Source organism: Ambystoma mexicanum, chromosome 6q, assembly GCF_040938575.1.
Source record: "Ambystoma mexicanum isolate Mex_15411 chromosome 6q, UKY_AmexF1_1, whole genome shotgun sequence".
NCBI lineage: Eukaryota > Metazoa > Chordata > Amphibia > Caudata > Ambystomatidae > Ambystoma > Ambystoma mexicanum.
The window spans coordinates 22,003,323-22,017,112 of record NC_090937.1 but is presented as its reverse complement, the minus strand read 5'-3'; positions in this window follow the sequence as shown (position 1 = coordinate 22,017,112).

Sequence of the window (13,790 nt, the reverse complement as noted above, 5' to 3'; positions counted from 1 at the left end):
AGATTGTCTCTGTCCGTTCTCTCTGCTCACCTTGTTGTTTCTTGTCCCCCTTAGGTGCCGGAATTCGGCGATGTAAAGATGGAGACAGCGCCGGATCGAAGAGATGCTGCGTGATATGGTGAGTATGGCGTGGCGCTGCTGTTGGCGATGCAACGCATTTAAAACAAAGTCTTTCCTCAGGTTTGAAGATGCGATAAATCCGGGATCAGGTAAGAAATCAGGTAATATTCTTGTTCTAACCTTTTCTTCTTTCCTTCTTTCTAGGTGCTCCAGGTTCAAGGTGGGCATGGCAGAAGGCTGGATGCTGCTGCTGGCACGGTGAACGTTACGCTGCTGGATGCAGAATAATGCGAAGCCTGTGCTGCTCTTCGGGAGTGGTTTAAATAGCCTCCAAAGTAGTCCCAGGTAGGTATTCCTCCCCGACCACCCTCGAGTAACAAAATAGTCCCTAAGGTAAAGTAGTCCCTTCCAGGTCTCACATGGACTTGGATCTTCTTGCAGCATGGTCTGCATCAGGTAAGTGTGCACTTATGAGCCTGGCGCCAGGACAGATGTCCCATATGAGTCTGGCACCATTGGCGCCAGGACTGAACCCAGACAGCCCATAGCAGGGGTTGCTGGGTTTTCTCAAGGCAACATGATACCTGCTCCCGAGGCTGATGGACGTGGTCTGGATGTCCGGGGGTATGCATCATGACAGCACTCCCCCTCAAAGCCCCTCCTAAAGTTCTTCTTCCACTTGGCCCTGGTTTGTCTGGGATGTTCCGATGGAATCTCTTCACTAATCGAGGTGCATGAACGTGGTCACTAGGCTCCCATGACCTTTCCTGTGGCCCGTAACCTTTCCAATCGATTAAGTAAAAAGGTTTTGATTTAATCACCTTGGAGTCCAGGATGTTTTTCACCTAGAATTCAGGTTCTCCATCTATCAAGATAGGATCTGGTGGTTTGGTTAATCTTGTTCCTGGTTGAACTGGTTTTAAAAGTGAAACATGAAAGACAGGATGAATTTGCATATTGGAGGGTAATTCCAGTTTGACGGCCACAGGGTTGATAATGGCCTTAATGGTGTAAGGTCCTAATTATCTAGGATTAAAAGTCTGAGTTCCTTTCAGAGGTATGTGTTTTGTAGCTAGCCAAACACGATCTCCAATTTGGTACTGTGGAGTTTCACTTCAATGTAGATCAGCATTTTTCTTGTATTTCTCTTTTGCTTGCTTCAAATGTTCTGTTGCTTCCTTGAAGGCTAGTGTAATAGTAGAATGCAAATGACTAACTGCTGGCATTACTAAGTGCTGAGGCGAATCGAGTTCTGAGGTTCGAGGGTGGTGTCCATATATGGTATAAAAGGGGCTTTGTCCGGTTCCTGAATGTACAGAGTTATTGTATGCATATTCGGAAATCCATAAAATATCTTTCCAATTACTTTCAGTCTGGTGAAGCATGCAACGTAGGTACTGTTCAAGGGTCTGGTTGGTCCTCTCCGTCTGACCATCGGTTTGGGGATGGTGACTGGTTGATAACCTTACGTCGATTTGCGCCAATTGGCAACATTTCTTCCAAAAATGTGAAATGAATTGACTGCCTCGGTCAGAGACCAATACGGAAGGAAACCCATATATTCGAACGATGTTTTCGAGGAACTCCTTGGCCAGAATTGAAGCAGAAGGTAATCCCTTCAAAGTAATTAAGTGGGCCATCTTGGAAAAAAGATCCACGATAACTAGAATGGTGTTAAATCCATTACATGGAGGTAGATCTGTAATAAAGTCTAAAGACAAGGTGCGCCATGGTGTAGGTGGAATATCCAAAGGTTGTAAAAGGCCAGCTGGTTTTTTCTTCTGACTTTTGTTTTGGGCGCAAATGCCGCAAGACATCACAAATGACTTTATATCTTTTCTCCAGGTGGGCCACCAGAATTGTCTCTTAACTTTAGCTTCGGTTTTTGCGATACCTGGGTGACCTTCCATCAGGATATCATGATAATTGGAGATGATAAGTTCCTGTAATTCCTTGTGTAGTAGAAATAGTCGTCCTTGATAGTAGGGTAGATCATTGATGACTGAGTAATCCGGGCCTTTCTTTACCCAGTCCTGCAGGGCTGCTGGATCGAAGAGTTGTTGGATTTTTAAATTAATTTCTTCTAGTGTCTGTAAAGTAGTTATGCCAAGAATTCTTTGTTCAGAAATTATAGGCACCGGCTCCGGGTTTGCATATGCTTCTTCCATTCCTATTCGGGATAAGGCATCTGCCTTGCCATTTTTACAGCCTGGTCGATAAGTGATCACAAAATTGAATTCGGCAAAGAACAATGCCCATCGAAGTTGGCGCGATGATTGGGCTTTGGCTGTTTTTAGATACTGCAAGTTCCGATGATCGGTGATTACAGTAATTGTATGCCTGGCACCGAGAAGATAGTGTCGCCAAGCCTTAAAGGCAGATTTGATGGCTAATAACTCTTTATCGGTAACCGCATAGTTTAACTCAGGTGCCGAGAACTTTCTGGACCAAAATGCCACTGGGTGAAGTTGACCAGTTTCAGGATCCTTCTGGGACAGGACAGCTCCCATGGCTAAACTGGATGCATCAGTTTCCACTATGTATGGAAGCTCTGGGCGTGGATGTCTTAAGACAGGCGCAGGCGTGAGTTTCGCTTTCAGCTCTTGGAAGGCCCTTTCAGCCTCTTCGGTCCACAAGAAGCGTTTGTCCTTTCGCAAAAGTGCTGTGAAGGGATGTACAACATGTGAGAAGTCCGGAATTAATCTGCGGTAGAAATTGGCAAATCCGAGCATGTTATGTACCCCTTTAACTGAACTAGGTGATGGCCACTTGAGAATTGCGTCCACCTTTCGTGAGTCCATTCGGACTCCTTTTGGAGTCAGGATAAAACCAAGGAATTCAACTTCCATAACATGAAAAACACATTTTTCCAATTTTGCATATAACTTGTGCTGGCGTAGTTTCTCAAGGACTGCACGTACGTGCTTCACATGGTCTGATTCTGAGGAGGAGTACACCAGAATATCGTCTATGTATACGACAACACAGACGTCAATGAGTTCACGAAGGACATCGTTCATAAAATACTGGAAGGCTGCTGGTGCATTGCACAACCCGAAGAGCATCGCCTGATACTCGAATAATCCGTACTTGGTGCGAAAGGCCGTCTTCCATTTGTCGCATTTCTTTACACGTACCAGATGATATGCCCCTCAGAGATCTAACATAGTGTAGATACAACCATCCTTCACTTGGTCTAGTAGTTCAGGGATCAGAGGCAATGGGTATCGGTTCTTGACAGTTATCTGGTTCAATGCGCGGTAGTCTATGCACGTTCTGAGGTCACCTTCCTTTTTAGGTACAAAGAACAAAGCGGAAGATGCAGGGGACTTGGATGGGCGAATAAAACCATTGGCAAGGTACTGGTCTAAGTATTGTCGTAGGTGAAGGTTCTTAGGTTCCGTAAGAGCATAGATCCTGCTACACCGGGTATCAGATCGATTTGACAATCGTACAATCTGTGAGGAGGTAAGGTGTTTGCCTGTTCCTTTTGGAAGACATCCTGGAATTCTTGGTATTCTGGAGGTAGTTGCATGACTGCTGTGGTTACTGTGGCCAGGCCTGCATTCTGATTTTATTTTGGGTAACAGGTTTGTGCACAATCCGGGAAGGTTATTCTCTTCTCTCGCCAATCAATACATGGATTATGTGTTTCCAACCAAGGTATCCCCAGTATTATTTGGAACTGTGGGGCTTTGATTAGATCAAACACAATAGTCTCTCGATGCCCATCCTGACCCAATAGTGTCATCTCTGCGGTGGAGTGAGTTACAGGTCCAGAAGCAATTTCAGTTCCATTGACTGTGGTGATGACATCTGAGGTGGTTTTTCGGCAGAGAGGTAGATTCATCCTAGAAGCCAATTCATAGTCCACATAGTTTCCTATGGCCCCGCTATCAATGTATGCCCTTACTGCGTGCATACGCGATGGCTGCCCTGGATCTATGAGGACTATTGATATGATGAAATGCGAGGTCTGAGTATCCTTCTTCAAGCTTGGCAAGTGGACCTCTATGCTTGTCGGGCGTGGTCGTTTCCTGAGTCTAACTCCATATGGCTTTTATCAGCAGCTCCTACCACCTTCTTGGGTGGTTTTACAGGGCAATCCTGTAGAAAATGTCCAGAAGTTCCACAATATAGACACAATTGCATTTGCCGTCTCCTTTCTCTTTCCTTCTGGGTTAGGGGTCCTTTAACCCATCCGATTTGCATGGGTTCTCAAGCATCTGCTCCTTTGGGGTTAGCGTGGGTTTTGACCAACACCCGATTCTCAAACTTGGCTTGACCAGCCTTTCTGTTCTGAAGTCTGTGATCTAACTGGACCACTATATATTCAGCGCAGTCTTGAGGTGGGTTCACGACTTGAGCCAAGAGATCCTTGAGTTCTCCTCGAAGCCCTCGATGAAATAACGTGATTCGTTTTTCTTCAGGCCATCGGGTTTCCACCACCAATCTATTGAAGGTTGCGATATAGGTTAGCAGATCATGGTTACCCTGTCGTAAGCATAAGAGTTTCTTATCCAGGGCTTGTCCCTGTGAATGTCTGGCGAATAGTCTTTGCATGCTCATTTGAAAACCCTGAAAATCCCGGAGAAGAGGGTCATCCTGGTTGACTAGCGGAATGGACCAATCCGCTGCGCTGCCACTAAGATATGATAATACAAAGGCTACTTTTGCTTGGTCATTTGGAAAGGCTCCCGGTCTGCATAAAAAGTGCAAGCGGCATTGGTTCATGAACACGGCGAACCTCTTGGGGTCCCCAGCAAAGCGTTCAGGTGGAGCTAACGGAATATTTCCTGGTAAAATCACTTGCACAGGATTGCTTGATGAGACTGGGGCTGGATTCCCCCCAAACTCAGGTAGGGGTGTTTGTCCAGCTTGGTTTTGCAGCAGTTGTCTGGCGAGATCATCTGTGCGCTCCTTCGATACAATTAGTTCTCTTCTGAGGGCATTAGTCTCTTGGCGAGCGGTGTGCACTTCCGCCGTAAATTCCCCCAATAGTTGGGCCAGTTGGTCGGTTTCTGAAGTTTCCATAACGCCCGGGTGGGGATTTGTAGATAGGCTTTGCGTTCTGTTATGCTCACCTGGCTCCCACAGGCCCGTCGGTCGGACCCGGACTGCTGCACTCTGCAACCACGTGATGCGTAGTGCAGCGATGACTGACTGGATCCCCCCTCCAATTCTTGTTTGCTTGACTCATAGAAATATTCTCCTACAAGTGGAGAGATGGATTTAGCCACTTGTGGATTCAAGTGATAGCACCCCCACTGTCCTCCCCTGTAATCACCACTGAAGTGCCCTCTCAGCAATCTCACCTTATATTCTTGAAGGATGAGCCCTCCATCCTGCGAAGTACGCAGGGGCGCGTTGATGACCAGTTACTTCACTGGCCTGAAGATATCGGAAGAGTTGTAGATGAATCCTGACTCCAAAAGGTCCTGGCGAAGAGCCATGAGTATATAGTTCGTAAGAGTTCAAAATGTCTGGAATTCACTCCTGTCCAATTCCTCTTTTATCTTGCAGCTTTGACCCAATAAGAAGATTGACAACTGAAAGCGCTCCGGTAAAAGTCTGTGTTACCCAACACTGTCCGGTAAATAATGCCCAGGGTTAAACTTGCTGCTTTCTCCTTTTCTCACAGGTGCGGGATAAGAAGAGGTGGCGTGCTGATGAATAATACCTCCGGTGGTAAAATCAGGTAAGCATATGGCGGCTAAAGAGATTGTCTCTGTCTGTTCTCTCTGCTCACCTTGTTGTTTCTTATCCCCCTTAGGTGCCGGAATTCGGCGATGTAAAGATGGAGACAGCGCCGGAACGAAGAGATGCTGCGTGGAACGGTGAGTATGGCGCGGCGCTGCTGTTGGCAATGCAACGCATTTTAAACAAAGTCTTTCCTCAGGTTTGAAGATGCGATGAATCTGGGATCAGGTAAGAAATCAGGTAATATTCTTGTTCTAACCTTTGCTTCTTTCCTTCTTTCTAGGTGCTCCACGTTCGAGGCGGGCGTGGCAGAAGGCTGGATGCTGCTGCTGGCACGGTGAACGGTACTTTGCTGGATGCAGAATAATGGGAAGCGTGTGCTGCTCTTCGGGCGTGGTTTAAATAGCCCCCAAAGTAATCCCAGGTAGGTATTCCTCCCCGACCACACCCGAGTAACAAAATAGTCCCTAAGGTAAAGTAGTCCCTTCCAGGCCTCACATGGGCTTGGATCTTCTTGCAGCATGGTCTGCATCAGGTAAGTGTGCACTTCTGAGCCTGGCGCCTATGGCGCCAGCACTGATGTACCATATGAGCCTGGCGCCATTGGCGCCAGGACTGAACCCAGACAGCCTCTAGCAGGGGTTGCTGTGTTTTCTCTAGGCAACATGATGCCTGCTCCCGGGGCTGATGGACGTGGTCTGGATGCCCGGGGGTATGCATCATGACAACAACATACAGTCACTGGGAAGGCTCCAGTCAGTCTGGACTGGACTTCACAACAACACCATATATGGAACTTCCACCCAACAGCCAGTCAGGGGGAAGGGACAGAGTCAGGGCTTCACAGGACTTTGGGAAAACAAGGTAACAGGTAATAGAAAGCATGAGGCCTCGGGGGCCATCTTGTTTTCCATCAGGAATCAACTGATTCCAATGGCAGGGCCGGGGTATCCCAAAATGGAGGATACTCAGCGCACCTGTCAAATTCAGCATGGAGCTGCCACCAGCCCATACCCTGCTCTGCCGGCCACCCACAGGTGCCCTAAAACATACACTAGGGGCACAGGGCTGTACCCCCCACCCATGGGTGCCGTAAGGGTATCCCATGGGTCTGTTCACCAAACCAAAAGAGAGAGAGCTGCAGCGCCAGGAGTCCCACATGAACTCCTGCGTGGAAAATATGACACAACACACGATAAAAAGGCAGTAAAGGACAAGGATACGGAGGCCCTGTCCCTCCGATGCATTTTCAGCATCACAATTGTTGCCACTGTTTGTTACCAAAAATGTGAAATGTATTTTATTTTTTACAGATTTTTTGCTGACATATAAATGTAGTCCTGTTTCAAAGAAAGTCAACAGAGTTGGTCTCTAAAGTATATTCCTTTCCTACGATTGAGTGTCTGTATAATTGAAATTATTTTCTAAATATGTTTTATCTTATCCTAATTAAATTTAAAATACTTTTGTTTTAAATGTCTTAAACATGCCTATATTATTTGTAGCAGGGATTTCATTCTCAATGAGTGTGCTACATTGTTCCTATATAGATTTTATAGGACTCCTTCCTTCCTAAACTCAGCATGGCCACCTCTATATTGGACAGGGGCTCAATTTAGATGATCACCACGAAAGAGAATTGTTTTGGGATTGTGCACATTTCATGCACACATACCACCCCAACCCTAACACACACTGCATGACAGATGCTACTTGTGCATCAGAGAGAATAAAAGCTGAGCAGGCTGAGCAGCAGACTCTGGATTCCACGTGCCTGTCAGCTGAGGAAGAATACTTTCTTTACCCCATCTATTGCAGAGGTATGGGACACTGAACAACTTTAGCATATTGACAGACATAGTGTGCCACCTCAGATCAGACCTGCCTGGACCTGTTAGTGCATATCCATTATGTTCACTCAAACCACCACTCCCCGATGGCAGATTAGCCCTAATGCTTCCATTCAGCTTTAAGTCAGAGGGTGGGTAAATGGTGGCAGGAAAATCTGATGCAGGTGGGCACCGCTATAGATTCCTCTCAATAAGTAAACTGTAAACTGAAAAAAAGGGAAATGTTGTATTAATTATTTATGTTCTTCGGAGCTATGTGGTGAAAAAAGACCCTCGGCACCAGCCCAAACTGAAACACAAAAAAGAAACTCGCAGGGACACCCCAGCGAGGGCCACGTGCTCACATTTTGTCCAAAACATGGGCAGAATTGATCAAAACAGCTTAATCTATTCTCTAGAAAACATTTAATATATTGTTGATGCTTCCAATTTAAAAAAATGAGTCTATTCAACAAAAAGATAGTGAGGGTGCAAAGGTTTCCTATGCATTTCGGATACAATCCATCATCATGGCAGAATCCTCAATCAACACTCCTCGTGTTAACTGTGTCTCTAATCTCCGCTCTACATAAACATGCAGTGAGGAAATACCTGCCTCCGCCAGCATGACTGGAACTTATCCAGCCATGACCCCACTGAATCAATTCATTGGCCATTGCTGGCAACATAAGGGAGGAATGAAAAGAAGTGGGAGGTGGGAGTAAGACTGGCACCAGAGAAGATGATGAAGAGACATGACAGGGAGCAGGAAGCCAAGAGCTCCAACATCGGGAAGAGCATCTAAGGAGTACACCAGCCCCTCTGATAGGGAGCACCAAGGAACTAAGGGGAGCATCATGAGGACCCAAATGAGCCTGCACTGAGCTACATTGTAAGTTTGATCCATATAGTATGCTCTCCCTATTTTGCTAGGCTTAGATTGATGTTTCCCATTTTCAGGCATATGCTGCCTGTACTTCTCCCATACCAAGGTGTAGATGACAGTTTGCTTTCGATGAGAAGATAGCAAAACATATAATAAATCTATGCAAATGTATATGCTTATGGGATGTGCAGGCAGGGGATTCGGATGTTCACCGCCGTGTCTCCCTGAATGTGGTTAGATCTCAATGTTTTCTTGGATTCTGACCCAGAATGAACCAAAGATATGAGAGAACCCATGGCATTGACATTACTTTCCATCTAAACAGGGATCACTGAGTCCATGTCTCTCACACCCAAACAAGCTTTGTGTGTGTGCATGCATAGGTAATGGTATCAGCAAGTGGTGCAATTGTTCTGCATGTATATGAGAATGTGTGTGTGAATCCATGTGTGTGTGCATATTGTTACAGTGCATGGCTTACCTGCTATATGAGGAGTGCACCAGGCCAAATGAGGACTTCTGACATGCTATTAGAGTATCTGGCTCATCTGGTTATATTTATCTGCAATATGAGAAAGTGTGCCTACTCATATGATGGGGCAATGTGGGATTATGATGTTATTATTACACGTAAATCCTATGTAAACCTTACACAACAATTGATTCATACTTAGGGTCAATCACAAAACCACAAATAAACAGAGAGCCGAGGTGAGAGCAGTCTTGGAGAAGCCCTGTTCTGTTTTTTTGCATGTTGCCAGACCTGAGTCTGCCTGCGGTTTCCTTGACAGTGGGCAGGAGGAGTCCCTGCTTCATAAACTCAGCCCGCAAAGCGGAGCGCTCATGGAGCTGAGAGCAGAGGTGAGAGCAGTCTTGGAGAAGCCCTGTTCTGCTGTTTTGCTGCCTGTTGCCAGGCCTGAGTCTGTCTGTGGTTTCCTTGACTGTGGGAAGGAGGAGTCTCTGCTTCACAAACTCAGCCCTCAATGCGGAGCGTTCGCAGAGCTGAGAGCAGAGGTGAGGGCAGTCTTGGCAGTCTGGGCCAAGTCTGGGCCAAGTCTGTGCCAAGCCTGCGCAGTGTTTCACATCACCCGGGATGAACATGGAGGAAGCAGCGTTTGTTGATTCAGAGACTTGGAAAGAGCTATTTCCAATTGAGCCAAGATCAGCTAGATCAGCAATAAGTTCAATTGTTGCCCTGGAATTTTTGGTATCGCTGCCACAAACTCAGTTGCACCAGTTTCATCAGAAACCGACACAGTGAGTGAAGCGTCGAACCGAAGCTAATATTCCCATGTACATGTTGAAATGCCGCTTCTTGATGATGACGCTTAACGCCCTGCCTATCTGTTTATTGTTGAAGCAGAAATTACTGACAGCAGAGCGTCCTATATGGAAAAACTTTCTGTGTCCGATCCACCCCCAATGAACGATGCTGAGCTCCCTTTTGAACTTATGTGACTTACCGGGTGCAGCAGCTGTGTGTCTCTGGTTGCTTGTGGGAGTTCGGGGGTGGGCGGGGTGGAAATTAACGATCTGCTAGACTTGAAAGAGGAAGTCGATGAAGTCGGCAAGGGAGCGCCAACCCGGAAGCACACTAGAGCTATACACACAGTGGTGAATAATGGCACATCTAATTCATGGGGCATTGGCAAATGGAAGCTGGAAATTGGGTGGCAAACAGCGCTTCTAAAAAAAGCTGTACAGTACGCAAGGAGAATGGACTAAACTAATGCCCAGCCTGACCCAAAAAACGGGGATCTATCGGAGCAGTGGATAGAGACCCCTCGATGTATGAACATCAAACTGATGGGCAATTAAGTATACAAAGAGAGAGGAGCAAATCAAATGCCCCACCTGATGTTACTCATGCAGACCCATTTGAGTATTGTAACAAGCCCCCAACGCTGCTGGGAAATCAAACTGACAGACGATTAAACATTGAAGGGGGTGCTGAATTCACTGTTGGGCAGTCGGCCTGTTTCCAGCAGCGTATTCGGGACTGGAGGGCTTGGGGTACAGCCCCAAAAAAAAACATTGGCTAAGGCCAATGCACGGAGAAGAGGAGGAAACACGAAAACAGCACAATGTGCTGGCTACAACAGGAAAAAAACATTTGGAAACCACTATGGCTGATGTCAACCAGCGAAACAGGGAAGGAGCGTTTTGTTTTATTGCAACAAGGACGATAGGTCGCAATGGCCAAACGGCTCCTGCCCCGGCAAAACCCCTAGAGGGGATACACATCTCAGCGGGAGAAATCCCAGACCAGTTGCTAATGGAGAATTCTATGGTGGTAGAAAAGGAGACCGACCGATACAACAGGGCAACATTGCAAGATGTAAAAAAAAGCAAGCCACACTCAAATTGATCAACTAGGAATTGTAAAGTGCTCGATGGGTACGCAAACACATGGAAGATATGACCTTTTGAGGGTCGTGGACCACCAGTAACAATGACAATAAACTGTGCTACAATGACAACGTCAATGCAAACTGGCGAGGAGGACCTCTCTACAGAATGCACTGAGCCCTGCCAGGATATGTCAAAGACCCAGGATTTCATGATATGAGAATATGGGAGACACATTAAAAGAACACACCACCATGTTAGCCATGCTACATTCAAAGATGATCTGTTTAGAAGGTTTTATAATGGGGATACACAACAAACTTGACAACAGCTCAGCCAGAGTTTCAAATCTACTGCAGAGCATCCTAGAACCTATCATTAAGAACAAACTGACCAGGAGCACTGGGCCCATCATCTTTGGGTGCTATTCAAACTAGCAGGGAAGCTGCTGCCGCTTTTTCAGAAGCTAGAGAGATGTCGTGGAATTCTCAGGTGGGGGGTGCCCGCGAGTGTAATGGAGCCCTCGACAAATAGCTAGATTCAAAGGCCTGAGTGTGGGCAAAGCCAGGATGATGTATCATTGGTGATAAGCGACACATTAGGGAAACAAACTAATATGTCATCCAAAAGCCCGGAGGTCGAAGACTTTGAGGAAGTGGATATATTGATCAAAGCTCAGAAGCCAAAGGCTCAAAAAAAGGATAAAAATGTGCGAGAGAAACCCAGCCAGAAAATGTGTGAAATCTCTACCAGTCAACTGAGAGAAAAGAAAGACTGTAACTCAAGTGCAACTAAATGTGGGAAAACTGAATACAGCCCAGCAAAAACTGACAGCTGGTAAAGCAATCGCTCTTAAGAAGTCTAAAAATCAAGCTAACTTCCCTAAATAAAAATCAAATGGCAGCCGGGTCTTTATTAGAAACTTAACAGTTCAATAAAAATATTCCCCCATAAATATCCGAGAGGGGTACAAACCGAAAACTGAGGATACAAACAAAAAAAATCGTAAGGAGTTGGTGATTACTGAAAAGGAACTTTTGGACGAAGAGCAGGCGGAAGAGGAGCTTGGCTCGATTGATCAAATATACTGTAATGGAAAGGGAGCTAACAGATGTCGGTACCACACGACCTGATGAAGAACTAATCAGTGAAGCAGACACTACAGGCAGTGACAATACCTGGATTGAAAATGAGGCTTTGGGGTACAGGAACAGTCCAACGGGACCTGCACCCTTACAGACCAGAACGAATATAAATGAAACTCTTCAAAAAGGAATTCTTGAGAAGGATGTCTTAAGGAGGCCCTGTGGAGTACAATGGCAAGAAGAAGGAAACCAGCCGAGACATCCACGACAGACAACTCCTCTAACACCACGCAAAGATATAGAGGTCAGCATGGAAGATAACAAGTTAGTGACAGCAAGATCAGGGCTGACAAAGAGATCCAGCAATCAGAAGAATTTAAAAGGTACCAATCAAAACATGACGCCATTCAAAAGTGCACACATGAGTTTCCCTCTCTCAAGGTAAGGGAGGGTAAACCAAGCCTGACGGAGAATACGATGATAAGTGAAGCCTCGCTAACTATCCAATCTAACAGATACGAACAGGAGATGGAAACCGGACCTCTGCAGTGACAGTCTGATCCTAAAAAGAATCCTTTATCTTAACAGTGGTTTAATTTTGAACAGGGCTATCGTGGTTCGGCTTCTACATCATGTTCCCAATTTGAGACTGGTAACATCAAACGATTTGGTCATTATCGAATTCCTGGAGGAAGACCGCATGGATAGGGTAATCGTGTATACTGCTTCAGCCCTTATTAAACAGTTACTACTGGTGGAAGCTCATCACTTGAGGCCAATGGGCTTTGACTTATCAGAACAAGAACCAATGGCAATGGGGTATGATAATAAACAAAGACATCAACTAGAAAAACGGAGGAATCCACAACTGCATAGTGAAGTCAATGAAGAACCAACCCGAAACATGGAAAGACGGGTGACACCGAATAAAACAAGAGAGTCAGTGAAGAGAACACTACCGGATGACACGACTCCAACTTTAAGAAAAGAGGGTGAGGAAAATTGGAAGTGGTTGGCGGGCCTGCTGACAGAAGAAATCAAAAACCAATACCGCTAAATTGAAAGTGTGGGAAGGGATTTTACACTAGCTAGATGGAACACCAGGGGATTCACTCACTTGTTTGTAGAAGGAGAATTGCAGATCGACGCCTTTGATGTGCTATGTTTACAGGAAACAAGGCTAAGGTAGACACCGACTTTAGATGGCTATACTGTGTTTCTGAACCAAGCAATCAAGGGCGTAAGAGGAAGACCGATGGTGGGATTATTGGTGGCCATCAAAAATGATCTACAGTTGACACTCCTACAAACTCTGCACCCGACCCCTAACATACAGATGGTGTCTCTAGAATTACCTAAAGAGGGTAACAACAATCAACGTGTGCTACTCATTGTAAATATATACTGGAACCCTGCAATTCAGGCTAACGAGGACCTGCCGGAACAGATTGCTGAGCTGGTTGGTCAACGGAGGGTAAGATGGATAGACCGCTGGTTTATTATACTGGGCAACCTAAACGGCATCTGTTTCGATATAAATAGTCAATGGATTGATGACGATTAATTAGCACTGTCAAAAGCAGAGAGAAGAGGTCAACTCTGGAGAAACACCATGCTCTAAAGAGATTTAATCATTTTGAATGGTAACATCCTGGGAGACAGTCTAGGAAAGATAAGGATGGTCAACATTTTGATTATATAAGTTTCTCCAGCAACATGACTACGGACGTGCAAATGATGCAAGTGGAACATTTGCTATCAAATGACCACAACCTCCTAAAACTCACGTGCACTCTCTTTACCAAAGAGAAAGGGGAGAGATATGGTTCGAGGGTAAGTCTAACTCCAGGTAGAAATAGGCTGAGGATTATACCTGACAAA